The 26,611-nt window shown below is 50.8% G+C and overlaps 1 long non-coding RNA gene across 1 annotated transcript in view; it reads right to left on the reverse strand.

Moving 5' to 3' along the window:
* The window catches only part of LOC125613075, a 6,623-nt gene extending 3,379 nt beyond the window's left edge, over positions 1–3,244 (reverse strand). The window contains exons 1-2 of the long non-coding RNA XR_007343575.1: positions 2,698–3,244; positions 1,756–2,032 (exon numbers count right to left, since the gene is read on the reverse strand). This is a non-coding gene — a long non-coding RNA (uncharacterized LOC125613075). The remainder of the gene's footprint in view (positions 1–1,755; positions 2,033–2,697) is intronic.
* Between the last annotated feature and the right edge of the window lie 23,367 nt (positions 3,245–26,611).

The following is a 26,611-nucleotide window of genomic DNA, read 5'->3' on the forward strand; positions in this document are numbered from 1 at the left end:
TGTTGATGCAGCGAATTATGGTAGTGCTAGCATATCTTTGCTGATGTGTCACCAGTGATGCAATTTTTCCTAGGAGCCGTTAATTGACTTGGTGTCATGACATTTCTGTATCCTCCTCCCTTCTACTAGTGATGGTCTAATTTTGGGGGCCAACAGAGGTGAGGTAAAGAACCTCACCCCCCCACCGGCACCAAGGCCAAATTTGGGGGCCAACAGAGGTGAGGCAAAGAACCTCACCCCCCCACTGGTACATAGGCCTATCCACAAGTATGGCTATATGCTGGACCGGTAGTCAGTGATGGGTATGATCCAATTGCAGTGGTATCAACCTAAGACAGGAGGCTGACGCCTAAAAGTCAGTTTTCTGATGACGGGTAAGAACCATATGTTGAATTGGACAAACCTAACAGGCGCGGTCCCTAGCCGGATTGCTTGTTACTTAAACAGAAGGGGGGAGATGCTAAGAGCCAAGTATATGATGCATGGCATTTTTGGTCGAAAGGTGAGGCCAGCTAGCCATTGAGATGATATGACTATGTTAAGATTTGCATTCATATGGATATTGGACTCCTGCTGTTCACCTAGGCCGGCTACAGGACTCCTGGAGAGTTCCCATTGGTTGGGGAAGTACAGTAGGAGGGAGTTCGGGGGAGGAGCTCTCTCTGTGGTCCGGGAGGAGGCCGCGTGGGTGGAAAAAATCTCTGCCTGGGCGGTACCGGACATTGGCGGCAGTTTCAAAAAAAATAAACTTTGTTCCTGCTTGAGTGGCTCGTGATTTTGTGCCCAGCCAGACTGCGGCACTGAACATCCCTTTTGCGGTTTTCAGGCTTATAAGGAGTGCCCTTGCAATTGTTCGGGGCTGATCAGGGGAACAACTTTATGTTCTGGTCAGCCACCACCCGTGTGCTTCAATAAAGGCTTGATTCGATTATACGTGAGTGGTCTGGAAGTCAGTTTATGAAACCCTGGGACAAAGCTTTAACTATAACAATCCCATAGCACAGATCCTCTTCAAACACCTCCCTGACCACACACAGAAACTGAGGGTGCGTCACCCAGGGTGACTCAGACCTGAGTCATCTCTGTCGACATTCCTTCTTTCAACAGTCTGAAAGACTGGTAGCCCTACCTTGTCGTTTTTGAGCTTACGCACATTACCGTTTATGCTAACCTTGATGGATCCCAGGTTGTTGGTAAGGGCTCCTCTTGCAGCCGGTGCTATGAGGAGCACCTGTTATTGGCTCTTTGCAAGAGGCTGTCTCCAGTCTTGTATCCACAAGTGAAATTGTCCTGACAAATGCTAGTAGGTGCATCCTGGTCAGGCTAATCCCTGTTGCCATGGTGCCTCTCAACAAGGCTGAACCGATATGCATCCTGCTGGCATATTATGACAGCATCCACACCTCGCCCGTACGAGATATTATCAATCATTAAAATTTGCAACAGCTCTCTGAAGGGCCCAAGGAAGACACAACCAACAACACAGCCACCCCCCATCTACCATGTCGAGTTACTTTGAATTCGCAGTGTCCTAATTTCCAGCGCGCAGTCCTTATCAATTTTAGAGTGGCCGCATTTATGAGATAGCATCTCACATTTCAGGAGTAATTTGCATTGGGAAATGGCTCACTTTTCTTTAAAAGTTTGTGGATAAATTGAGTTATATTGCCTCCAAATGAAGTATAAGGTTTATAGCAAAATGTGGGCTGCAGAGGACATCAAAGTAACAGCTCAGAGCAATTTCAGAGTACTTACAAGGCTGCCGACAGCGCGAGCGCCCGGATGAACAGGGAGCCGTGATTTGTCTGGGGCTTATTCATTACAGGATTCCTTTCCAGGTAATAATACAAATTGGCACAGCCTCGCCTTCTGAGCAGAGCAAACGTGATCATGTTCTGCACACCACAGGACGGTCACATCCACGTTGAGGAAGGTGGGCTTGATTGTTTCAGAAGTTGTTTGTGAGAAGAATAAGTCAGCAGGAAACGCGGACAGAAACTACAGGAAACCTGAACGAGGCTTTTGACTGGAGCTGGTTTAATAAAAGCCATTATGTTTTACTTTTCTACCTAGACATTTATATTTTAAATTTAATCATATCGAAGTCTTAAGTGGCATAATTATATTAAACATGGAATTGATTGAATACAATGTTTGCTTTTTTTTTTTCCTTTAAAAATTACTCCAAATTGGGCCAAATTGATTCTAAGTGCTTAGGACTGGAGCATTTGTTGAAGCCATTGGTGGGGACAGGAAACATCCCTGGTAAATTAGGTGCTTACTCTTATTGGATTTCCTATTATGCTAGCGATAGGGGATGTCGGCTCCTCTCTGAGGGCGCATGCTCCTAAGAGCATAGAGCTTTCTGTGCCTCGGGGTGTGGTTACTTGGAAACTGAATTCAGGAAAACCGCCATGTAACGTCTCACTTGTATGAAGAACTGACTTCTTACACCAAGCTCTCGGGTCCACCAGAAGATCCTAGTGATTCCATCTTTCAAATAAACCTCAGCTCCTCTAGTCCTCTTGATGCACTACCAATGCCAGGAGCCTAAACAGTTTCTTCCCTGGACCCTGCAGGGCCCATTGGCTCCAGGGACCCACTCCAGCTTGGGATGACTGGCGGTGCGTGGCGCCCACCCAGCACCCCTTCCCAGGTCCTCCCTGCTGAGAACACCCACGCGCTGGGGAAGCTTACCTCATCTCCAACCCAGGAAAGCAGGTCCAGGCAACGCTGGTGAGTCTAGGCAATGGGGGCCGCCTCTCGTGCAGCGATTGGCGGAGAAACTCACCATCCCCTCTGACCATCCTCTCTGACCAAAGGGCCATGAGGAGGAATACTGCCAGGAAGCTTCTAGAAACAGTTCTCTCATTCCTGAAGATAGTCCCCGGATTGTTGAATCTAGACGTGAAGACTGGAAGGGCCGCCCCCTCATGCTACCCACCCGAGGATGAGGCCGATGTGTTGGGAGTGGGTTGGGGGGGTCAGACCCTGTAAAACTCAGGAAACTGGCCAGGTATGAGGCCCAGGGTGGAGGAACCAGTCACCTGGAAGCTCAGCGTGCAGTCTCACAGCCTCTGCCGCGGGGTCCCGGACTTCCCTGTTTTTGACAACCTGGACGGTTTTGAGGAATGCTGGTTGGGTATTTTGTAGGATGTTCCTCTACTGGGATTTGATGCTTTTCTCCTAAGATTGGGGTTCTATGTTTTGGGAACAAGTCCCCGCTGGCACCCTCTGCCACACTCTCTCCCAGGGCCTGGGGCATTCCAGGAAAGAGGTAAGGGCCCTTCTCATCTCCTCACCCAAGATACCAGCTGGAGCTCCCCTCTGAGCGCCCCTCCTGCCCTCACGGTAGCGGTTGACCTTGCTCACGGCCGCACCCTGTGAGCCGGGTTTCTCACTGTGAAGTCAGTCTCGGCCCCTCCTGCCACCCTCCCCCTCGCCAATGCGTTTCTCTGAAGGATGAGGAGGGCCTGGCTGAGCCTCTGCGCCCAGGCAGCCTTGGCTCACTCGGCAGCTCCGTGCTCTTCCACCTGGTCAGGAGCTCTTGGCACCGATTCTCTGACACAGGGAAGCTCCCGGCAAGGACGCTGTAGCTGCTATTTTTGCTTATGTAGGAAACTGAAGCATGATTTTAAGCAAACAAGATTTGCTGATCTCTAATGAATTCCAGAGTGTTTATTCACCACCTCTCGGAAAATTAGAATTTCTGTTTAAACAAAAGATTTTCTTCTCATAATCTATTTATGGCTGACATTGCAAAAGTCACTTTATTACGTGAATCGAAGAGCGAGAGGTGGAGGGTGAAGGTCAAGGAAAGGGGGGGGTGAAGAGGGCCTCAGAGGTGGGAGAGGAACAATTACTGAATTTTTCTGCGTTAGGCAAGCGCCTGCCGGCGGGGAGGCAGGGAGAAGCAGAGAGGAGGGCAGGAGAGGAGTCAGGGGGGCTCCTGGGGCCTCTCAGCACGGCTCCCGGTCCCCCTTCCCAACAGCACCCCAGCGTCAGGGCAGACCTGCCCTGTGCCCCGCTATCTACAGGGAGAGGCTGTCCCCTGCTGCTCCAGGACACATCTCCTTCCTCCAGGGGTTGCTTCCTCCGGGGTCAAGTGCGGTGCTCAGGGATGGAAATTCTGGAGCCAGGGGCTTGGGTCGGGAGCCCGGCTGCTTTCCCCTGTTTATAAGCTGTGTACCCCGAGCAAGGGACCTCACCTCTCCAGGCCAGGTTTCCTCGCCTGAGGGGGGATAGTAACTGCAGGGAAGAGGACTCGGTCTTACTGCCAGGTGCCCAGGGTACTGCCTGGCAGTCTGTCTCACTCTCCTCAGCAGCGTCTGTGACAGTGACGGCCCGAGTGTGCCTGAGAGTGAGCTGGGAGAAGAGGCCTCTCAGCCTCCATGTCACCATAAGCCACTGGGTCTGCACTTGGTGCTTCCCAGGAGGCACCCTGCAAGCTCGGGAATCTGTGACATGATAAAACAAAGCACGTGGTGACTGCTCTCCAAGACAAGGGCCTTTTACACAAATGGAGTGTCATGGCCACGGAGCTGGCATGAGGGATCTTGTAGACCTAAGCGTGTTGGTCTTGTGACTTCCTTCTGTGTGGAGGGGTCACGGGGATGTTCTCAGGCCCTCGGCTTGTGTGCACAGTGTGTCCTGAAGTCCCTGGGCTCCGCGCACTGGGCCACATAAGCCTAGCGGCCAGGAAGCCCTGTCTTCCCGACCTCCCCTTCCACACGGCAGCCATCTTGGACCTCCTGTCCCTGTCATTTTGAAGAAAGGCCTGATCCGTCCTCCAGCTAGTTACCAACCCCTGACAATCGGCTCTGCCTGCTCTGGCCACGGGGCGCCTCTGCCTCAGGGTGGGTGGCGAGAGGCTGTCCTGGGACCAAAGGAAGTGCTGCGGGAAGGAGGCCCATCCACCCCAGCTTCTCCAGCCCCGGGGCTCCTCAGGGGCAAGCTGGTCAGGCCCACAGTCACCACACTAACCACCAGATAAATGGACGTGCACATCTCCACGCGACACCAGGGACACAACACCGCTTCTGGCCCTGTCTGCTCTGCATCTGTGAGGCTGGCCTGGGCCCCTGGGTCCCTCGGGGGGCCTGAGGGGGGGGATTCTCTGTCACCTCTACTCACAATCCGTTGGTCAAGCCGAGTCCTATGGCCACATCCCTGTGGAGAGCATGAGGCCAAAACCAACCTTTGCCCCGCTCCGTCCCTGGCCAGGGCATGGACACGGTCCATGCAGCAGGAAGTGAGGGTGGGTGATCACCGACCAGCCTTGGGACTTACTGTTGTGCCTGGTGCCCACGACTGTGGATGGTCCTCCTGGTCAGGCCGCGACAAGGCAGAGTGGACCAAACACGGGCCTCTCTGTCCTTCCAAGGAAGCGTTGGAGCAGGAAAGAGGAGACAGGTGCCTCCTGCCTGCTGAGGACAAATGGTTATAGAAGCAGCTCCTGAATATCTACGTCTCTTACAACCACACAATAAAAAAGTACAAAATTAAAAAGAAAAGCATCGACCTTTCACCCTGAGATGGGGATTTAGGATAGAGAGAGAGAGATACTGAGTCTAAAGGAACCGTTGAGCTTCAGGAGCCCTGGAGATGCGGAGAGCACAAATGTGAACCTTGAGCAACAGGCTCCTGGCCCACACCCTTGTAAATAGGGGACACATCCAGGTGCAGGGAACCCTGCATGAAATGTGCAGCCCCACCTTGGCCCCCCTCAGACTGGCCCCTAGCACTGTCCTTCTGTAAATATTGGACCTCCAGCCCAGGCCTGGCTTCTCACCCCCAAGGTGGCCCGCATTCTCCTGAGAATGTGCCTCTCCCTCCCGAACACGCCTCTGAGACTCTTTTCATCATATCTGCCAAGAGCCCCACTGGTCCTGTGTCCAGCCCCCTCCCCTCTGGGGACGCCTCAAGTCCTTCTCCAGTGACAACCTGCCCCTCCCACAGGTGGATGCTGTGTGTCAACAGGGCTTCACCTGGACACCTGGTTCCTTGGAAACGGCCCTGCAAGCAGGTGAGGCGGGCGAGGAGGGCAAGGAGGCCCGGGGCTGGCCCAGTCACCTCGCCCGCCTGGCGCCTCTGCCTCTTGGCTGCCCTTGGGCACAGTCCTCTGGAGCCCAGCGCAGGAAGCTCCCGTGCCGTGGGCTGTGAGGAGAGTCTCTCCTTCCTCCCAGGCTGCTGCTGCCTCCCTGGAAGAGCTGAAGGCCTCTAGAAAGACCCCAGGGTGCCTTGTGCTGACCTGCAGGCTGACCTGGCTGCTGCGGGACTAGCCATGCCACCGTCTCCGGGTTCTGTCTTTAATGAAGGCAAAGCCACGTGTTCCTTCCGCAGGCCCCAGGTGTCTCCACCGCCCATCAGTCGGGCTCAGTCGTCCACCTGGGAGCTCTGGCTGGTGAGGGGAGAGGGAGGTGGCGGCCAGGATGGAGCAGGTCCGGAGGCCTCTGCTGCAGCCACGGAGCATGATGGGGGATGGGTGGCCCGAAGTCTAGCTCTGGGTCTAGCTGCTCCTGCCTCCCCCTTGCCTTCCCGACCAGGTCTCAGCCTCCTCCTCTCTGCCTCCAGGGGGTTGGATCATTAAACCGTGAACACCTGGGCCGCCCCTGCCTTGTCCTCCCCAGCCCCTAGGGAGGCCTGGTGTTCCAGCCCGGCTTCCTGGGCTTCCCCGTCCTTTGAGGGGGGCCTGCCTGGGCAGATCACTTTGGGGGGGTGCATCTGTGAATTAGAGTCTGGATGCAGGTGGAGGATGAGAAGGACTTTGGGTCCTGGACGGAGGCCTGGGCGGGGTTCCTGCCTGAGTCTGAAGGAAGGGCGCACAGTAGGCAACACCTGGGGGAGGGCGGCCTGGGGAGGAAGACGAGTGACTGAGAGCGGGAATGAGGACCCACATGGTGTTCCTCAGACAGTGAGGTCACCGTGGGATGTCCACACGGGTCCCCACCTCTGCACCCTCTGCTAATGGTGTCTGTGGGAGGAGCTGCAGTCAGCCATTCTCTGCCACAGCGGAAGTGAAGGCTGTTGTGCAGAGCTGGGTGTCTGAATGCAGGAGAGAGGCGCACTTAGCCGATGGCCACGGGGACAGGCATACCAGCAAGACCCGGCTCTGCCCAGCATGTGACACTGCGTATTGCCCTTCAGGCTGTGGGCACCATGTGGGCTGTTACAGTCATGATCACAAAGTGCCATCAGGGGTTGTGGTTCCGGGGGCCGTGTTCCTGTCCGGGGGCTGCTGCAGCGGAGCACGGCAAACCAGCGGTGACAGCAGCAGAGGTTTCCTCTCCCCAGTCCTGCAGGCCAGATGTCCAAACTCTGGGGGTCGGCAGCCCTGCCCCTCTGAAGGCTCCAGGAGGACCCTCCCTGCCTCTTCCACGGCTGAGGCTCCCAGGGGCCCCTGGGCGTCCCGCTGCCTCCAGGCTGTGCTCAGCCATCACCTGGCCTCTCTCCGGTGATGGTGTCTGTCAAGATTTCCCTCTTGGAAGGACCTCAGTCACTGTTTCAAAAAAGGTCACATTCACAGGTAGCGAGGATCAGGACTTCAACATCTTTTTTGAGGGTCCAGCTCTACTGACTGATGGCCCTCCCCTCCCCCACCTCTGCCCCTTCAGGAAACACAGGCCTGGCGCCCGACCGCCAGCACCTGCGTGTCTTGGTGAAGAACTTGAGCTAGCGGAGTCCACGTTGCACCCGTTCCAGGGAATTACCATAGCCCATGCCCACCCCACCACCCTGCATCCCCCCAGGTGGCCTCAGGGAGTGGCATGCAGATCTTCCAGCGTCCCTGCACTCGGGGGCCCAGCTGAGGCTGCTCTGAGCTGCTCCTTGGGTTCCCAAGCGTGCCAAAGCTCTGGGCACCCATGGTGGCATTGGCAGATAATTCACCTGTTACTGGCCACGGTCCCTTCTCCGTCTCACTTTCCAAATCCCCTCTGAGTGTTTCTTGGACCTCTCAGGTACTTAGGCCTGAGGCCTTAGTCAGGAGAAGCCTAAGATAAGAACAAGAGGTGCCCACCACCTGTGTCAGGAGGGGTGCCGGCTCAGGCACGGAGCAGTTTGCAGGCATCTTCCTGAGCCACAGAGTAGGATCTGGTTGCAGGGACGAGAAGCTGTAAAGAGCTCGTCTGGGAATAGGAGGTTCACCTTGCCACTAACTAGCTGTGTGGCCTGGGGCAGATCACTTGGCCACTGTGCCTGCGTCCCCGCTTAGAGCTATGACGGGCGCCAGGCCCTGGGACTTCCTTGATGCTTCCCAGGATCCCTCAGCCTGCTTCTCCTCACCAGGGACTTCCCTTGGCCTTGGTGCCGGGGGGCATCTGTTTATTATAGCATCTTTATTTATTAATGCTGCTGAGGCCGAGAGGGAGTAGAAACTGGGGCTTGTCTCTGTGGGGCAGGCTCGTGATTTTTGCGTAGTTAAGAAATACTGATATGGTAACAGTGCAAAGCTTTATTGCTGAAAAAGAAAACACTGCTTTTCTTTATCTTATATGTGACTGACATTTGCTCATATTTGGCAGCCAGAAAAAGTGGGAATGAACAGACTGAGGGGTCAGAGGGGCTCGTGTGGAAGCCGGCTCTGCCTTTTATCAGCCCTTCGACCTTGGGCAAATTTATTCATTCAGCCAACAAATAGAATTTGTGGCCTGTGCCAGGCCAGGCCCAGGGTATTAGAGAGTTAAGTGGTGAGAACAAGTGAATAGCACCTTCTTGATCCTTCTGGACGTGTGGGAGAGAAATATCAGCAACAGCTCACACGGGTACACACAATACAGGACGCATGGTGATGGGCGCTCTGAAGGGTAAGGACAGGCTGACAGGAGGGCAGTAAACCAGATCCCTGGCGCGTTCTGCACAACTTGAACAAGTCTCCCTCGTACTGGGCCAGAGGGATGACCGGGAAATCATGCCCATCTTGGGAAAGGGATGGCTCGAGCTGCCTCTTCTGTCTGCATGCAGGGCACACACCTTTTCCGTGTATTTCTTGGGGGTTTCCTTCACTTTCTTTGGGGAATTATGAGTAAATCTCCCAGGCTCCAGGTCACACCCAGCAAAGAGCAGCGGTTGGGGCTTTGCGGGACTCGAGTTGCGCGATGCTGCCCTCTGCTGGGTGCTAGTGGAGGTGGGGCAGCTCCTGGGCAGGGGTGGGACAGCGTGCACCTGGGCAGCTTCATCCCAGGAGTTGCCCCTGGAGATGGGGCTTCCGCTCCCACTAGGGGGCCTCCTGCCCCTTCCCCGCTCTTCCCCTTTTCCCCTTCTGCCCACTAAATGGGAACTCCCGCCCCACCCTAACCACTGCACATCAGGACCATACTTTGACCTGAGGAGCCTCTAGAAGTCAGTACTGTTTCCCCCTCTGCGGAAATGAGTCTGGAGGCTTGGGGTGCTAAGAAGGCCTCCCAAAACCATGAGACTGGTCAGCTCCGCGGGCCTGCGGGCGGTCCGCTCTGCTGTTGCCATCTTCAAATTCTTCATTGCTTTTGAACGAAGACCCCGAGTTTTCATTTTGGACCAGGACCACAGAGAGTGTGGCCAGTTCTGCTGTTAGAGCTGGGGGGTCAAACCAGGTGGGCTCCACCCCCAAACAGTGCTCTACGGCGGCCTCCTCGGACTCCTCTGAATGCACACCTGGTGCTCCCTGTTTAACCCCCGAGATGCCTCCCCGTGACTTCCTGCACACCAGTGGGGAGGACCTGGGAAATGGCCACGCTCTGGGCAGTGCTCAGAGCATCCCAGCAGAACTGTGCGGGGGCGGGGGGGGGGGCGGCTGCGGGGACTGCTGTGGCAGGAGCTTTCCTGGAGGGTCCGACAAGGAGCCAGAATGTGGCACTGGGGTACAGGCCTGGGAGGTCCTGGCATTCCGTGGGGTTTCCAACTTTTTAGAGCCATGAATTGGCTGCAAGGTCAGGATGAGACTCAAACTGAGTTGCGAACCAGAGGCTCCTCTTTGGGTTCTGTGTTGGGTCAGAGCAGCAGCTTGGAGATGTCAGGTGACAGGAGCAGCTCAGTGGGCTGCTTGGGGAGAGGCGGGTGAGGGTGGAGTTCAGGGAGTGGGAGAGGTGGACACTTGGCAGCTGGACCCTTCTTGAACTTGCCGCTGGCCCGGCTGAGGCTTGTGCTTTGCCTGGAAACAGCACCCAGTTCTGTGGGCAGTGCTGGTCCACCCTATGCCCAGTCCAGGGCTTTGAAGAGTAGCTGATTCCCAACCTGGTCTCCAGAGGCACTGACCCAGGCCTGTCCAATCAATTTATTCTATTCCTCTAACTACTTCAGTTGACTCAGAGATGGCAGGACCCAAGCCAGTCCAGTGAGACACAACCCTTGGATGTTGGTGGCCATTTCGCCATGATGGCGACTGCCAACATACGAGACAGTCAATTCCTGAGGAGCTTGAGCACCTGGATTCAGCCATGCCTGAATCTGCCTCCAAACTCCCACTTCTAGGTGTTACCATAAGCCCTTCCTGCTTCATTGAGTTGGGGTAGATTACTAGTCACTTGCAGCTGAGAGGGGCAGGGGTAAGGAATGTAGATGTCCTAAACAAAGTCCCCTGTCCCTTGGTTCCTGAATTACTGTACAGGGCTTTGACAGGGGGTGGTGGGGCAGGTGGTGAGTATCCAATCCAGAGCTCACCTGGTAGCCACGTCCAGGTAGCCTGAGCAGGTGTGAGTCTTGCCTCTACAGAGACGGTATTCAGGGGGTCTTTCTCCCCTGTGAGTACAACTGTGGACTTTGGTAGTGACTCCCTAGGTCTGTTTTCCTCTGACCACAGCTTTCCAGGTGTGTATATCACCAGTGTCAAGTGTTTGCTGATCATATATTTTGTGCCAGGACCCTTGCAAGGATGACTGTTTCCAGGTGACCCCAGAAAGCCAGTGCAACTTGTCAGACAATCTTCAGAATTGTAGGCTTCGGGGCATGGAGGTATTCTGTCTGTTCTGAATTGTTATTATTTTACCTACAGTTGTAAGAATATTTAATCTGCACACTTTAATAGGGAGTAGGTAGACAAATTTTTCCTTCATTAGTCATGAGATGAAGCCTACAATAAGAAAGACACGGGAGGGAAATCTCGTTTTTTTGGCTGCTGGTGATCTTGGGAGGAAAGATGGATAGCTCCAGGGGAGTCCTGCAGCACTGCTAGCTCTCCGAGGGCTGCGGGTGTTGATCACGCGGGTTCTTTGGGGAAGAGTTCTCTTCTGATGTTGCCCATCTCTGTGGAGCCGGAGCCTCCCTCTCCATCAGGCTTTTGCTGACGGGGCCACCCCAGATCCCCCAAGTTGTGCCAAACAGAGGCTGCGTGCAGCCCAGTACAGCAAGGTCCAGCGGCCCATCAGCCGCGCTGGGCAGTGAGTGGGGAGGACCAGAGCAGGGCGAGGAGGGGCGGGGCAGAAGCAAAGGGCTGTGGGGGACAGGGAGGCAGTGGCGTCCAGGGCGCGTCCAGGCAGCGCTGGCCTTTTCCTGCTGTTGTGGAAACACCTTCTCCCACAGCCCCTTCCTGGGAATTCTCTTTGGACACTGGCACATTGAACGTCCTGGGGTGTCCTATGGGACCGTGAGCCTGTCTCCCCACCTTAGCCTCTGGGCACCGTGTTGAGGGCGACTCTTCTTCCACTCGGTGGAGCACCCCCCTTAGGTAGATGGCTTCCTGTCCTAGCTGCCACCTTGAACCTTTCCATGGAGAACTGAGGCTCAGTTGGGCACGTTTGCAGGGGATGTCGCAGGCTCCTCCAGCCGTGACCACAGGGACAGGCGGCGTGAACTCAAGCCTTGATTTAGCTGCTTTAGAAGAGGGGCCATTACAAAGTTCCAGCTAGTTCTATGCCTTCTGTGTGATCCTTCTACCTAACATCTGTGTTCCTGCCACGTGCCAGGGCCTCTGCTGGGTGCCAGAGGGGACCTGCAGATAAAGAAGCCCAAGTCCCTGAGGATCCTCCGTGAACAGGCAGGACACGTGAAGAATTGAGGGGCCCTAAGGGAGGCGGTTAGCTGAGAAGGGGAGCTGAGTCTGAGAGATCAAGTGGCAGGTCACCAGGAGGAGGGGGGAGTGGGTGCCCGCACAGAGGGGAAGGCTCTGGGAGGTGTGTGCAGGGACCACGCGGGAATGTTGGGGAGGGGACCGGCTTCCCTCCCGGGCTGATGACACTGAAAAGCCTGGGCCAAAATCCGCTCTTCCCCAAAGAGCCCAAAGCAGTCTGTGGATCATGGAATTAAAACAGTCCTGCTGGGATGGAGGGGGTGGAGCCGCCCCGCAGAGGGCAGAGTCGGATGTGCACAGGTGCTGGTGTAGGGACCTCAAGCCTCGCTGTGTGTTTGAAATTGTTCCTTATAAAATGTTGGGGGAAATGAACTGCTAATTCAAATTTATTACTTTTCTTTCTTTTGCAATTTTCACTTTTTCTTGAGCTTCTCTTTGATTATTAAAGTTGCAGCTCCAGAGCAATTACTTTCTGCAAACAAGTTGTCAGAAGCCTCAAATAAATGTTAGACCTGATTAAATTCCCAATTTGCTTGCTTATGTTAAAAAAAAAAAAAAAAAGAAAAACCTAATTTCTCCAAACCCAATCAACCCTTGATGTACTGGTTATGATGGCTTTGGAGGATCTGGCCGGGGAGCGCTGAGGCAGCTGCCCGCCCGGAGGTGAGCTTCTGAGACAGGAAGGGAAAGGGGTGTCAGAGACTCGGGGCGAGTGGCAGAGGCCAGGCACAGACGGAGGGAGCTGAGAGGGGGCTGGCGTGTCAGGATGGAGGGAGATGACAGGGCGTCACCTAGCACAGACAGAAGCCAGCTGCTCCAGCGGCCCAGGGCAGACCGAGTCCCGCTCATGACTGGGTTGAGATACGGGCACCAAGGAGAGGCAGAGAGGAACCAAACACATAGCACTTTTCTAACGAGAAACTCTCTAAGGAGCCCAGCAGATGGGAGGGGACAGGTGCATCCTGCACCACATGTAGGCCATATAAGAAGCCATTGTATACGCCTCGGAGAACCTGGGGGCAGACTCCCCTGAATGGGTGTGGTCAGTGCCCTGGGGAGGCTCTCTGGCTCATACCTTGGAACTGCCCACTAACTAGCCTGCTGGGGCGAGGGCAGACACCAGGCAGGGCCCAGGAGAACCTCTACATAAAGTCTGGGTAGGTGGGCAGGTGGCATGGGAGTTGGAGAAACCGAGGCACAGTGCTGTGGGTTGGTTGTCCTCCCAAAAGATATGCTGCCCCTCAACCCCCAGTATCTGTGGATGTGACCTTGTTAGGAAATAGGGACTTTTACAGGTGTGGTTAAGCTGAGGGCCTGATGGATTTGGATGGGCCCAATCCCGGAACTGGGGTCCCTGTGAAGGTGACTTGGACACAGACCACAGAGAACACCGTGTGAAGACAGAGCACTTCTGGGGGTGGGTAGATTCTCTCTCTAACTGAGGTGGACTTGGGGAGGGCTAGGGAGTGGGAGTGGGGTCCAGAGGTCATGCTTGGGGACAGGGGCCACCATGAGGGGAAGTGAGATGGGCACTGGCATCCAGTGGAGCTGAGGGATGGGCCCCAGACCCCCACCTCTGGGCTCTGTGAACAAGAGGCCATGACACCCCGTTGCTGAAGACCCCATCAGCCAGTGCTACAGCTGAAAGGATTCGAGGTCTCTCATAGGAATGAACTTGAACCACGAGCAGTTGGACTCAGCACCTAGATTTTGCCTTAAGCACTACAGGCCTCCCTTCCTACCTGGAAGGGAAGAAGTTCTGCATGAGTCATTTCCCCCCAAAGATGAATGACATCTCATTCTTTTTTCAAAACATAAACACGACTGTTTTTTAAGTATATGAAATTGCATAAAATCATCTAAAATATCTTTTAAAAGTTAATTTTATAGGTCTCATTCCCATTTTAGTGAAAACTTGCTATTTTCACAAGCTAAGTGATATTTAAATCCCTTTATGTATTATAAAGTTATCAGATCACCCCACAACTTAATCTGCTGTGGGAACAGAGAAAGCACACCCAGGTTAAAAGAACACACTTTCATGAAAATAAAGACAAATGAACCCATGAATTACCAGTTATTAAATAAATAATCTTCTTATTGAATGACTTACCCTTCTGGTAAAATATTTACCATGCTCTTTAAAACCTTTTTAATCAACTAAAGCACTCAGGAAGCTTTAAATGATTGGCTATTCTTTGTGGCCTAAGACTTGAAATGATTTTTTCACTGAAGTACATTTTAATGAGAGGCAAATTGATTTAGAGAGATCCAAGTCTGGGTGGAGGAGGGCTCTGGGCTCTCAGCTCCTTGGGCTGGGGCCGCTCACCTGGGTTCAGAAGGCCAGAGAGGCCGAGCAGGCCCAGGGCTCACTGTGCTGGCTAATTAAGAAGCAGCTCCTTTTCAAGTACCTTAGCACCTGCTGGAATGACTCGGGGCACGAGGGCACTACTGCTCATTCCTCTCTACATGGGAATTGGGAAGAGATTTATTACAAATAACAAACTGGGAAAATTTAAAAATATATGCTGCCCATTGCTGCCCCACATGGACTGATTCAGGATCTAAAAGCCGGATCTGGGAAACACATGTCAATCAATGCCACGGGGGTTCTTCCATTTGGACCCTGCTGACCCCTAAGATCTAGAAAACTCCAGTCCACACCTAAGGGCCTGCTTCTCACACCAGATCCAGACAAGAATTCCTTGGATGTATGTATCAAACTTGAGCTGGGCCCCACTCCTGACAGGGCAGGCCAGGGCCTGGGGATCTGCACTTCTAAGTTCCCAGATGCTGCTGCTGCTGCTCAGGAATCACAGTTGAAGAATCACTGCCCCAAGGTAAATGTCTCCAAGGAAGAAATAACTTCAATGAATGTTCTGTTTAAATCCCCATTATTAGACCGAAATACAGAAAACAAATACCAGTGAATACAGAGGGGCAATCACCACCAGGCTTGAGGGATTCTGCTGGTGTGCCTGTTGCCAAAAGCTTAGTCCTTGTCCCCAATGCCAATCCATTAACAAGGGCATGGGTTTGAGAAAAAGAACCTTTATTACTTTGCTAGCAAAGGAGAAACACAGGGGACTCCTGTCCCCAAGGCTGTGATGTTGCCTATCCACTAGGACAGGGGGCTTTACAGAGGTGATTCAGAGAAAATGAGATTAGGGAGGAGAGATCAGAGAGGAGATGGGGAAGGGGAAATGTAGGGAAAAGAAGACCAGGGAGGAGAAGCTTAGGGAAAAGATCAGCAAGGAGAAGTTTAGGGAAAAAGATGGGAAAAAGAAAAAAAAAAAAAAACATGGTAAGTTCAAAGCCACAAGGGATATAGTCAAAGCGTCACGTGAACCCTGTTACATGCCCAGACCAAACACAGGGACATCTTCCAAGGAGATTTTAAAGCCCAAGAGAGGACAGTGGAGTTATTTCCCAAGCAAGGACACGCCTAATGTCACAGCAATATTTAATACAGCATGAAATCTGGGCACTGTGGGGCATGTCTGTGACCCCACTTGGGAGGCTGAGGCAGGAGGAATGCAAGTTCAAGGCCAGCCTGACAATTGAGGGAGACCCTGTCTCAAACAAGAAATAAAAAGGGCTGGGGATGTAGCCCAGTGCAGAGTGCCCCTGGGTTCAATCCCCAGAACTGCAAAGCAAACATACCCAAACAGCACAGAAGCAGACCGACTAGCACACCAATTTCGTGTGTTTTAGATTTTAGTTTCAAAGCATTTCCAGCCAGCTTGTTAGTGCTAGTCCAAAAAGATTCCTCACATTCTGAAGTTGCTAAACAGTAACTTGTTAGGGCATTAGTAACAGGTCTTGTCCAGGAACTCAGGTTAGCTTGGATAAACCCAAGAAGTTTCTGGCAGACTCTGTGATGAGGAATGTTCTCGGTCAGTGATTCCAGAAATCCTGTGCCTGCGGGGTCCTGGGGGCTCCTTTTCACTACAGGAAGACAAAGCTAGGTCACAGTGTGGCTAAGCCTCCACTGAGTTGGGGAAATGAGATTCACCCCCCTGGACGGTGATTCTTTCAGTGAAGCTGGTGGCATGGACGCTTCATCTGATCCACCCCCGCCCTGCCCCCAGGACAGTTCTGAGGGGCTCACAGACCCAGCAGGACTGCTGTAACCACAGGTCTCTTTAAAATTCTGCTTGCAAGATGGCATAATTTTGACAGATGGCTTTCCTGTTAAGGCTCTTCACTGGGGCCTGATGAACACAGGTTCTAATTGAGGAACATCTGAGTTTGGCTCCCAGCGGAGCATCTGCCCACCCAGGGGAAAGGCTGGCTGCTCGTCAGGACATGCTTTGCAGCGCCCCCCACCCCGAGCCACAATCTGTGCGCAGCCCAGGCCTGGGCTCCTGCTGCACAAAGAATTCGGGCCAGTCCTTTGCCTCAGTAAGATTTTGGAACAGAACCAGTCAAATGGTCTATGTTTTCAGAAGAATTTATCTTTAAAAGAAATGACCACATTAATTTTCCAGGAATGATTGATGACTCCCTATCAACACCAACTGGGTTTTCCACACAGTAACAGGCCTTTAGCTTTAAGGTATTGAATGTTTAGAGTTTCTTTCTGGAAAACTCCTGTAGACCTGTAGAAGGTAAGAGGTAGTAAAACTATGGCAAAGATTTAGGAATGGGTCTTCTGAGGGCTGATTAGAGGGAGGAAAATTCGAGGGGCACAGTTTTCGATACTGTCAATGACCTTCGCGTGCTCCTGAGGACATACCAGGGGAAGCAGGTGAGGCAGCTGGCCCGAGCCCAGGGCAGGCAGCCTGAGCGTCAGGCCTCCCTGATGCGGAATCTGGGTAACAAGTCATCCCTGCCAGGGACTCAAACTCCTTTTGTTCTAACAGCGGAAACACAATCAAGTAGTTGAAGTAAAAATGACACAAGTTGAATTGAATGTCAGATAATGTGCGCCAAAGTCGCAACTGTCCAAATCAGGAGTGTCAGCTAGGTTTACAAAAGCTTGGCAGAAGCCACCTGCTTGGGGGATCGCATCACAGGAGGGTCAGTGTAGATGGACCTGCTCACACACAGTTCTCAGCCTTGACTGCATGGCCATCAGGGCCACCCATGGGGTCTGATGGATGGGCCTGGGTGCTGCCTGGTCATAGTGTGTGAAAGGCACCCGAGGTGACTCTAGTGTGCGTACCTCCAGAGTTGGCACTGATCTAGGAGGCCTGCAACCAACACCATGCCCATCAGCAAAACCCAGCCGCCATCCCTTCTCCTTTCTGGTAGAATTCTTTGTCCTTGAATCTCCCTTCCTGTAGGGTCCAGAAACTGACAGAAGACTCACACCAGCCCAGTTTGCATCATGAACCGGTTAAGGAAGGACCTCTCAACCTCAGCACTACTGACACCTGGGGTGGGGCCACAGGGCTGGGGCTGGCTGTGGGCCCTGGTGTTAAGCAGCTCTCTGGCCGTTGCCTCGGAGGCCCCAGCAGTCACATTGGCTCATTTTCTGCTGCTCACAGCACAACCCCACAGTCTAGCCAAGGTGGAAAGAGAAGAGGCTTATTTTGTCTCAGGGGTCTGGAGCTTTAAGGTGGAGGGGCTGCACTTACTGGTGGCCTTCTCAGTGGCAGGGCAGCACAGGGGGACAGGGAGCGCCAGCCTCTCCCTCCCTCTTTGCAGAAGCACCAGGATATCATCACAGGGCACTGGGCAGGGGGTGGTCTTCCCTGACAGCTCTGCCTAATCCAGTTCCCCCTCGAAGGCCTCACCTGCAGGCCACCTTCAGATTGTTCCCATCCTCCTAACGGTGGGACTAAATGCCAGCGAGGCTGAGGTGGCGCACCATGTTGAACCTCAGCAACCTCCAACCCCTACCTGGAGACAACCACAAAGGGGAACCACCGGGCACAGCCTGTCACGCAGGTCTTATTTGCCAGGGACGGTTTAGGCACTGGCCTCCCACACAGGGTGTGAGTGGAAACACCCCCAAGGAAATAGTTTTTCACTCTGAAAGGACAAAAGCAAGGGAGGAGCACATTCTTTATCTGCAGGATGCATCGAGCTGGACACAGTCTGGGGTCCAGCTGGTCTCAGTGGGGCACCTTCCGGAGGACTTCTGCCATGGGCTATCACACACCCTTTCATTAGCAGGGGCTGTGCTTTCTGTGAGGGCGAGAAAATGCTTCTCAAGCCCAAATGCTGACCTCGGGTTACTCCTGACTTTTGGGAAATAGCACTCTTCCTCCTTTTGGGGCAGGGGACATTTGCTAGGCTACTCCGAAAACCTGGTCAGAGGCCATGCCCCTCAGGCAGTAACTGCAACTACACAGCCAGCTGGTCTCCACAACACACATCCACGTGGTGGGTGGTGCCTTTTCACACAGCAGATACACACGCTCTGGTCAGCGGGGCCTGCTGGAGAAGGCAATCTCAGCAGCAGGGACAACGGGAGCCATGTACATCTGTCAGAAACCTAAGCCTAGCAGGTCTGAGGCGCTCCCGGGCTCCTCAGCTTCGGGATGCCCCTATGCAGGGAAACCACCCCGACTTGCAGAAGCAAATGCCTTTCCTGTTTCCAAAGTGCTTTGTCAGGTGGAAACTAACATGCAATCACAAGTCCTCTCCTTGTGGCCAGTGACTCCTGTGCAACCATGCCTTTTAAAATGTAGCTGGATGTAGTCATGAGGATTAGGGCAGAGTGTAAACAAAACACTCAGCACAGTAACAGGGGCTTAAAATAAATGCTTTCAATAGTTGCTCTCAGTAATCATTATTATTGAGAGTTAATTTTCAGGGTTGGCTATGACAACACATTGCAGAATTCTTCCATTTTAATCTAATTAAAGTATGCAAAATACAAATAAAAAAGGACCATACTTATCTAAGCAGGAATCCTTCAACTTGCAAACAGTTTATTTAAAAAAGTTTTTTTTTTTCTTCAAGTTGTTTGGAGGACACTAGGTTCCCATAGCAACAGTGCCTCTAGAGTGGGTAGGATTCCCAGGACTCAGGCAGATGGGCCTTCAGCTACCTGGAATATTGCATGCTTGTTCTGATAAGGTCAACACTGGGACTATTTTGCCAGTAATGAAAGTAGAGAAACAAGATTGATAGGAAAATATGATTAAGACCTTAAAATTATGTGGCTGAAGGAGAGTTAATTAGGGGCCAACCAAGGAAGCTATTGGGGCTTCTGGGCTTGGGAGACAGGGCACTTGGCCCAGCATCAGGCTGGGTCCCCTGGGTGCAGGCCTCCATACTGACCTGTACTTACCAGCCTCAGTGGCATCTTTGCTGCCTATAAATGAGCAAAGGATAGCTGGAGAATGAGAGAGCAGCAAAGACTTCCTGGGGAGGGAGTTGGAGGCAGTAACTCAAGTCTGTAATGCCAACAGCTCAGGAAGCTGAGGCAGGAGGATCACAAATTGAAGACTAGCCTGGGCAATTTGGATAGATTTTGTCCCAAAATAAAAAATAAAAAGGACCAGGGATGTGGCTCAGCAGAACACCCCTGGGTCAATCTCCAGCACTGCAAAAGAAAAATAAAGACTGGGGAAGGTCAGGGCGGATCCTGCAGATATAAGCTCTGGTGAAGGTGCCCGTGGAAGGGGTTTGGTTGAACGGAGGCCATGGGAGGGGGGGTTTGGGGGGTGTATGACACCTGAGGAGGCGGTGTCCTCAGGAGAGTGCAGTGGTTTCTCTGGCCCACCTAGGTGGAGCTGTCCTGTCCTGAGCACCCAGGGCACTGGTAGCTTAGCTGGCAGGTGAAGTTCTCGACTTCACACAGGTGTGATCTCAGAAGCGGGGAACCTTCCCTCTGTACTAGGGTGGAGGCCTCACCAGGTGATACGCTGTTTTACATGAGGCTAAGGATGTGGTCCCCCGCTGGAGAAGGGGCTGAGCACTAAATGGAAGCCAATACTGTTGGGACGCTTAGTTGGCACCTCCCTATTTACACCATTCTAGTTGAAAGAAATGCTAACCAGGTGGCAGGGGGGGAAAAGATCTTGGTGAAGTGACCTGGAAACCAGACAGTGAGAAAGCTTAAACCCATCACCAAATAAACGTTGACACAAGGAAGTTTCAATAGCAGGATTTCAGGCACCTTTATTTTTGGCCTCTGAAATATGTTACTTCAAAGAAGTCAACTCCTCCCCAAGTCCGCACCATCCTCCAATAGCCAGCGGCCTGTCGTTCCTACTGCTCTCAATAGCCCTGAACACACCCTGCATGCAGGCTGCAGCGGGCCCAGGACCCAGTCCGGGCAGCACACACTCAGGTTACCCTGCAGAACCTGCTGCTGGCCCCTCCCAAGAGCTGCTGCAGCTGGATGACAATTCTGGTGGCTTTATTACAGAATCTGTTTTCCCCATATAATCTATAAATAAGACAAAATATTTCTTAATATTATATATTTGCAATACAAACAAGACTGGTGATATGGGAGACTTAAACCCTACTCTTTTCTGGGTTTGCCTTTATGAAGACCATGGTCACTGCAGTTTTGAATGGCAAATGTTATTAACTCTGTCTTTTATAATCAGTAACAAAAATTATTACTCTGAAAGAATTTAGGTAAGAAATAGTTCAAAAACCTGAGCCTACTACCAGTCATTCATAATTTTCTAGCCAAATGATTGGCACAGACTTAATATTCTCTCTTTTTTTTCTCTTTTTCAATCAGTAGCTCAAAGAAAGGATGGAATAATTGAGTTTAAAATCCTGCCCTTTTTTTTTTTTTTTTGTGGTAACCATTGTAGATGAACAACTAGAGGCCTACTGAAGTATTAGAATCTCATGCAAAACTCTAACGAATGCCTCATGACATCAGGCTATTCGAGTATTTCCTGTATTTAAAAATGCTAACGCAGTACAGTGGCAGTGGTTACTTTTCACTGACTTTAGCATCTGATCTCACAGACTAGTCATAAGTTGTGGTTCAATGGAGTTTTGGCAACAAAGTAGTGACAGACACTTCTGAATAAACAACTTCTAGCCATTTGGAAAGTATCGCCAACACATTATTTAGTGTTAGCACAACAGTCACTTTGTGCTGAAAATGAAAGAATCCAAACTCTACAAATGTTTTACTTCACCAAGTCCAACAATAATTGAAGGATTTACTACTTATCTAATAAAAAATTATACAGCAACTTTTATCAAACAGCAACTACTACAAAAGAATGGCAGGAAAAAAGGACTTCACAAAAATACACTAAAAAGTTTGACAATGTTATGCAGGAACTGCCAAAATTTTAGTGTTTAATAATTAAGAGCACAACTGACCAAATTTCAAGATGTGAAGATACCATGTTCCAGAAACTGGAGAGAAAAATCACTCTAAAAACTTATTATATGTGATAAGAATGCACTATAATATAAAACCTGTCTACACTTAGTAGTAGTTAGTTGCAAAAAGCCATTCAGTCTTCTCTTGGCTTGGAAAAATGGTGTTCCAGATTTCAGGGCAATTAGCAACCTGTTAAAGAAGGAAATATCATCAATACCGTTTTTCACCATATGAGGGTAAATAACAATGATGCACAGAATTGTTAGCTAAAAATATTCTGGTCATCCTTTATTGAATTATACTTTCTTTGTATAATATTCCAGCAAAAATAAAATATTTAATTAGCGATCTTTATTTAAAAATTTCAGAATCCATCTCCTATTCCCATTCCTTTCTGTGTGTTATCCCTGTCACGTCACAATCTTCAATCCTGCAATTGAAAATTGTAATTTTCAATTCATGGTATTTCTGACTACCACATAAGATTCCCCAGAAGCTAAGACTGGTAGGGCACTTTCCAAATTATCCCCAGGTAGGAATAATAACAACATAACACAAAGCAGTTATGTGATTTTCTTAAAGTGAATCAACTCAATCTATTGTATAAATACAAACCAATTTACATATTTTTGACCTCCCAAATCTCTTGTACTTCAGAAAAATTTGTTTCTTAGTTCCTGGAAATTTGGTCCAGGGCATGCCCAGAAAATAAGAAGGGAACTAGGTAACTTTCACTGTATAATCTGCTTGGTACTCTCCATCGCATGATATTCTTGGTAAACTTAATTTCTGTAGGGAATTAGATGCTACAAATATGATGGGATAAAGTGAGTTTAAAAATTATTTTTGGAGCTAGGTGCAATGGCGCACACCTGTAATCCCAGTTACTCAGGAGGTTGAGGAAAGAGGATTGAATATTTGAAGGCAGGCTCAGCTACTTAGGCAGACCCTGTCTTAAAAAAAATTAAAAGGACTCAGCCACAGAGTGCCCTTGGGTTCAACTCTCAATATTAAAAATAAGTAAATAAATATATAAAAATTGGGGGGGGTTTTAATGGGTCACCATCAACACCCACATATAAACACAGGCAAAGGCCTACAATGAAGAAACTCACTGTACTGAATGATGAGAGTGCATCTGTCTTGCTACATGGGTATATAAATTTGTCTTTTCTTAGACATCTAAAATGATTCTGTGGAAATTTAATCAAGTCAAGAATAAAGGCCTAATGTAGCCAGTTTAGCTCATCTATGTCATAAGTTCCTAAGAAGTCCTTAAAATGTTAGGCATTTACGAAGGTGATAATGTGGGTGACTTATCACCTGCTTAAAAAACAAGTTAAACAAACAAAAATGAATAAAAATAATAATTAAAAAAACAAATGACCAATGAAAAATATTCCACTGAAAAAAGGTCAACAAAAACCACATTTGTGGGCTGGGGATGTGGCTCAAGCGGTAGCACGCTAGCCTCGCCTGGCATGCATGCGGCCCGGGTTCAATCCTCAGCACCACATACAAACAAAGATGTTGTCCGCCGAAAACTAAAAAAAAAAATAAATATTAAAATTCTCGGGCTGGGGCTGTAGTTCAGTGGTACAGCACTTGCCTAGCATGTGCGAGGCACTGGGTTTGATTCTCAGCACCATGTATAAATAAATGAACAAAATAAAGGCCCATCAACAACTTAAAAACATTAAAAAATAAATAAATAAATAAAAAACAAACAAACAAACAAAAAACCCACATTTGTTATTACTGAACTGAGTTTTCCCACAGTGAGCCCATGATATAGGTATAATTGATAAAAAAACCAATACTGATATAGGTCTAATTGATAAACAAAACTAATAAAAACCCGTGACATAGGTCTCATTAACAAAAACTGGGAAAATAAATTCTATATAAGGAATTATTAGTTTGGCATGAAAATCTTCAAAATATGGAGTCTGTGGTAAAGAGGTGGTGCTGGGATCATGATTGGAAACTGATCTAGAGAAAGTACTGATGATGTCAAGATCACAGTCACAGGTTATTTCTGTATTCTTTAAAAAAAATTAATTAGTTGTGCCCTCCCTCACCTTCAACTCTTTTGTGTGGCAGGTATCTTGTTTTCTCCTTCCAGTTCTTCCACCCCTGCCTGTGTCATGAGGTCTGCGATGTTTTTCTCCAGATCATCAATGCGACTACTCATATCATCAAGTGGTGAAGTTAAGGAGAGAGGGGAAGCACACCAACATGTCCCATTCCTTACTCTCTTCCTCCAGGTCCCCTTGATTATGGTCTTAAACACAACCGTTTTAAGGAAACTGGCTTCCCCAATGTCCTTTGGATACTGTTGTGGTCAGGTGGTCAGGAGTGCAGGAGTCTGGTCGAATTCCAGCCCCACCCTTAACTAGTCATGGGAAGTGGCAAGTTCTCTCAACTCTTTTGACCCTCAGTTTCTTCATTCACTAATCAAAGTTGGCAATTTCATAGCCCATTCATAAGGTTATGGCTCACAGCCAACAACTGACCCTACTAGCAACTGTCACCAACGGACTGTCGGTCCCCTGAACCAGGAACTTGTGTAGCTCAGCTGCATCCCCAGGCCTCAGCAGTGGAACACGGTACATCAAAGCCCAGAGAAGGAATTTCTAAGTGACTGGCTGAAGCTGGCCTGTAAACCACCCACTGACCCACCACTTCTGGCGGGTAGGCTCCCAAGGTCCCTAGGAGAATGCCCACAGAGGAAAAAAGATATTTCTTCCAATGATCTGGTCGGACATGGTCTGAAATTTATCTTGCATCTGCTGCAGGAGTGTCTGCACCTAAAAACCAAAGCAAACGAACAAAATCCAACCCAGCCTGGGACAGCTTGCTGGGAGGGCGGGAGCCCAGCCTGCCGGGTTCCAGCCCGGCTCGGCCTCCGCGGAGCATCCCCTCTCGGGCCCGGGTCCCCGCTCGGTCAGGTCCGACCCACAGGCCGGCTGGGCTCGCACGCCGGGTCCGCGCCGGGCGGNAGCGGTAGTCCACGTCAGGCGCCGGAAGGGCCGCGAGGTCGGGCGCTTCCGTTCCGAGACAAGGCCCCGCCCTCGCCTCAAGGCCCCGCCCACCAGGCTTGGTCCCGCGGAGCACCCAGCCCACCGCAGGAAGAGCAGGGCACCTGGAGTGAGCAGAGCAGTTGGGGAATGGCCCTGGCCCTTTCCCAGACCCTGGCGAGAGGCAGCTGGTTCCCTTCGGTTGCAGGGGCGCCTTGTTGGATCCTGCCACCCTACAGAACCCCTCATCAACGTCCTGGGCCAAGAGACAGGCCTGGACTCTGGAGCCCTGGGTCCTCTGTCATCCCGCCCCGAGAGTCCAGACCCTGGACTGTTTGGATTAAGGGCCCATCTCTAGTGGCAGTGGACTCCCTGCGCCTGTGTTCCAGTTCCACACCGTGGAACCGAGCCCCAGCCACTTGAGAGCCTGGCTCCTCACCCGCAGGCGATGCTGCCTGGCCTTAGGGGCAGGTTCTGGTTTAGTAAAGGCGGAGTGAGGGGTTGAGGATTGGGGTGTTGAGGACCTCGAGTTCCAGCCCACAGGTGGCCAAGGGGCTGGGAGAATCCTTCAGTGTACGCTGGCATGGTCCAGCGATCTTCACATCCTTTACTTCTTTTGAGGGCTCTTTTGGGGTCAGCTGCAGCTACAAGGCTCACCAGCGTCCATAACAAACTGGACTGAAGTTGGCCATAGACAGTGGGACTCAAAGGCCCTCCCCAGTTACGCCCCACTGCAGCCTCACTGCTGCCCCTTACCACCTATCCCTCACCCCAGTCCTAACATAGAGATCTGCCTTCCTGTGCTAGGCCTGCAAAACTTTTCATAAGGGTTGATGATAACTTATATTTGGAGAATGCTTTCCTGTAACTGTTTTTTTGTTTTTGGTTTGAGGATTCAACCCAGGGGTGCTTTATCAATGAGCTACATCCCCAGCTCTTTCTATTTTTTGAGACTCGTTCTCACTAAGTTGCTTAGGGCCTTGCTAAATTGCTGAGGCTGGCCTCTAACTTGTGGTTCTCCTGTCTCAGCTTCTCCAGCCACTGAGATTACAGGTGTGTGTGCACCACTGTGCCCGCAACATACCCGTGTTTTAAACCTCAAAAGACCTCTGTGATATAATTACCACCATTTTACAATTTTAAAAATCAGACACAGAGGAGCTGAATGAGGTAATCAGATTAAGGAAGTGGAAGATGTTGGTCAACTATATCTTTTACTTTTTCCATCATTCTAGAATTCTCTTCAGTTTCCCAAGTTTAGGGCAGTGTTTCTCAACAGCAGCTCTGTTGGCATCAGGGCCAGATAATTCCTTGTTGGTAGGCAGAGGGTGCCCTGTGCCCTGTAGGATGTGGAGCAGTACTTCTGACCTCTACCCGCTAGATGCCAGCAGTGTCTCCTCTGCTGCACCCTTAGTTAAGACAACCTAAAATATCTTCCAAACATTGCAAAATGTCTCCCAGGGACTCAAGTCTGAAGAAGTTGAAGACTGCCTAGAATTCTGTACTCTCACTCTTCAAGCGTGAGTTTATTTTTGCTATACCATGTCTTGAGAATGTTCCCTATATACATTGAGATTGAGGGTTGGTATATAGTACCCCACTGTAACAAAGTGCCCTAAAACAGTGGCTTAAAACAATAGAAATTTATTGTCTTGCAGTTCTGGAGGCTGCAGCGTGAACTCCTGGGGTTAGGCAGGTCTGCTCCTGCTGAGGGAGGCCCTGTCTGCATCCCTCTCCTAGCTTCTGGGGATAGCCAGCGTCCTTGGCATTCCTTAGCCTATAGATGCATCTCTGCTTCTGTTTTCACATGGCCTCTGTCCCAGTGCTTGTGTCTCTCTTATAAAGACCCTGGACTGTTTGGATTAAGGGCCCATCCTAAATCCAGTATGACTCCGTCTTAACTAATAATATCTGTAATTGCCCTATTTCCAAACCATGTCACGTTCTGAGCTACTGAGGGCTAGGACTTGGACAGGTCTTGTCTGGGGAGATTCAGTTCAACCCAAAGTGGTTGGTAAAGTGACACAACCTTAACAACATGTGGTGGTACCCACAGTACCCACTTGTGTTAGCTTACAGAGTTTCCAAAAGTGTCGGTTAGTGTGTACCAAGGCCTAGTAGGGCCTCAGGCTTCTTGGCTTGGAGCTGATCACCCAGAACCTGGAGAGGGATTCTAGTAAGATCTGGTCTCAAGCAATGCAAGAACACAAATTAGTGCCAGGACCTGGAGTGAGTTAACCTCTTTATTCCTTTCTTGCTTTCTCCCTGCTTTCTTTCCTTCCTTCTGGGGGGATACTGAGGATTTTTTTTTTCTTTTAAACAGAGATTGACATTTTCTTTGCATAAATA

This window comes from Marmota marmota, unplaced genomic scaffold (genome assembly GCF_001458135.2).
Source record: "Marmota marmota marmota unplaced genomic scaffold, marMar, whole genome shotgun sequence".
In the NCBI taxonomy this organism is placed as follows: Eukaryota; Metazoa; Chordata; class Mammalia; order Rodentia; family Sciuridae; genus Marmota; species Marmota marmota.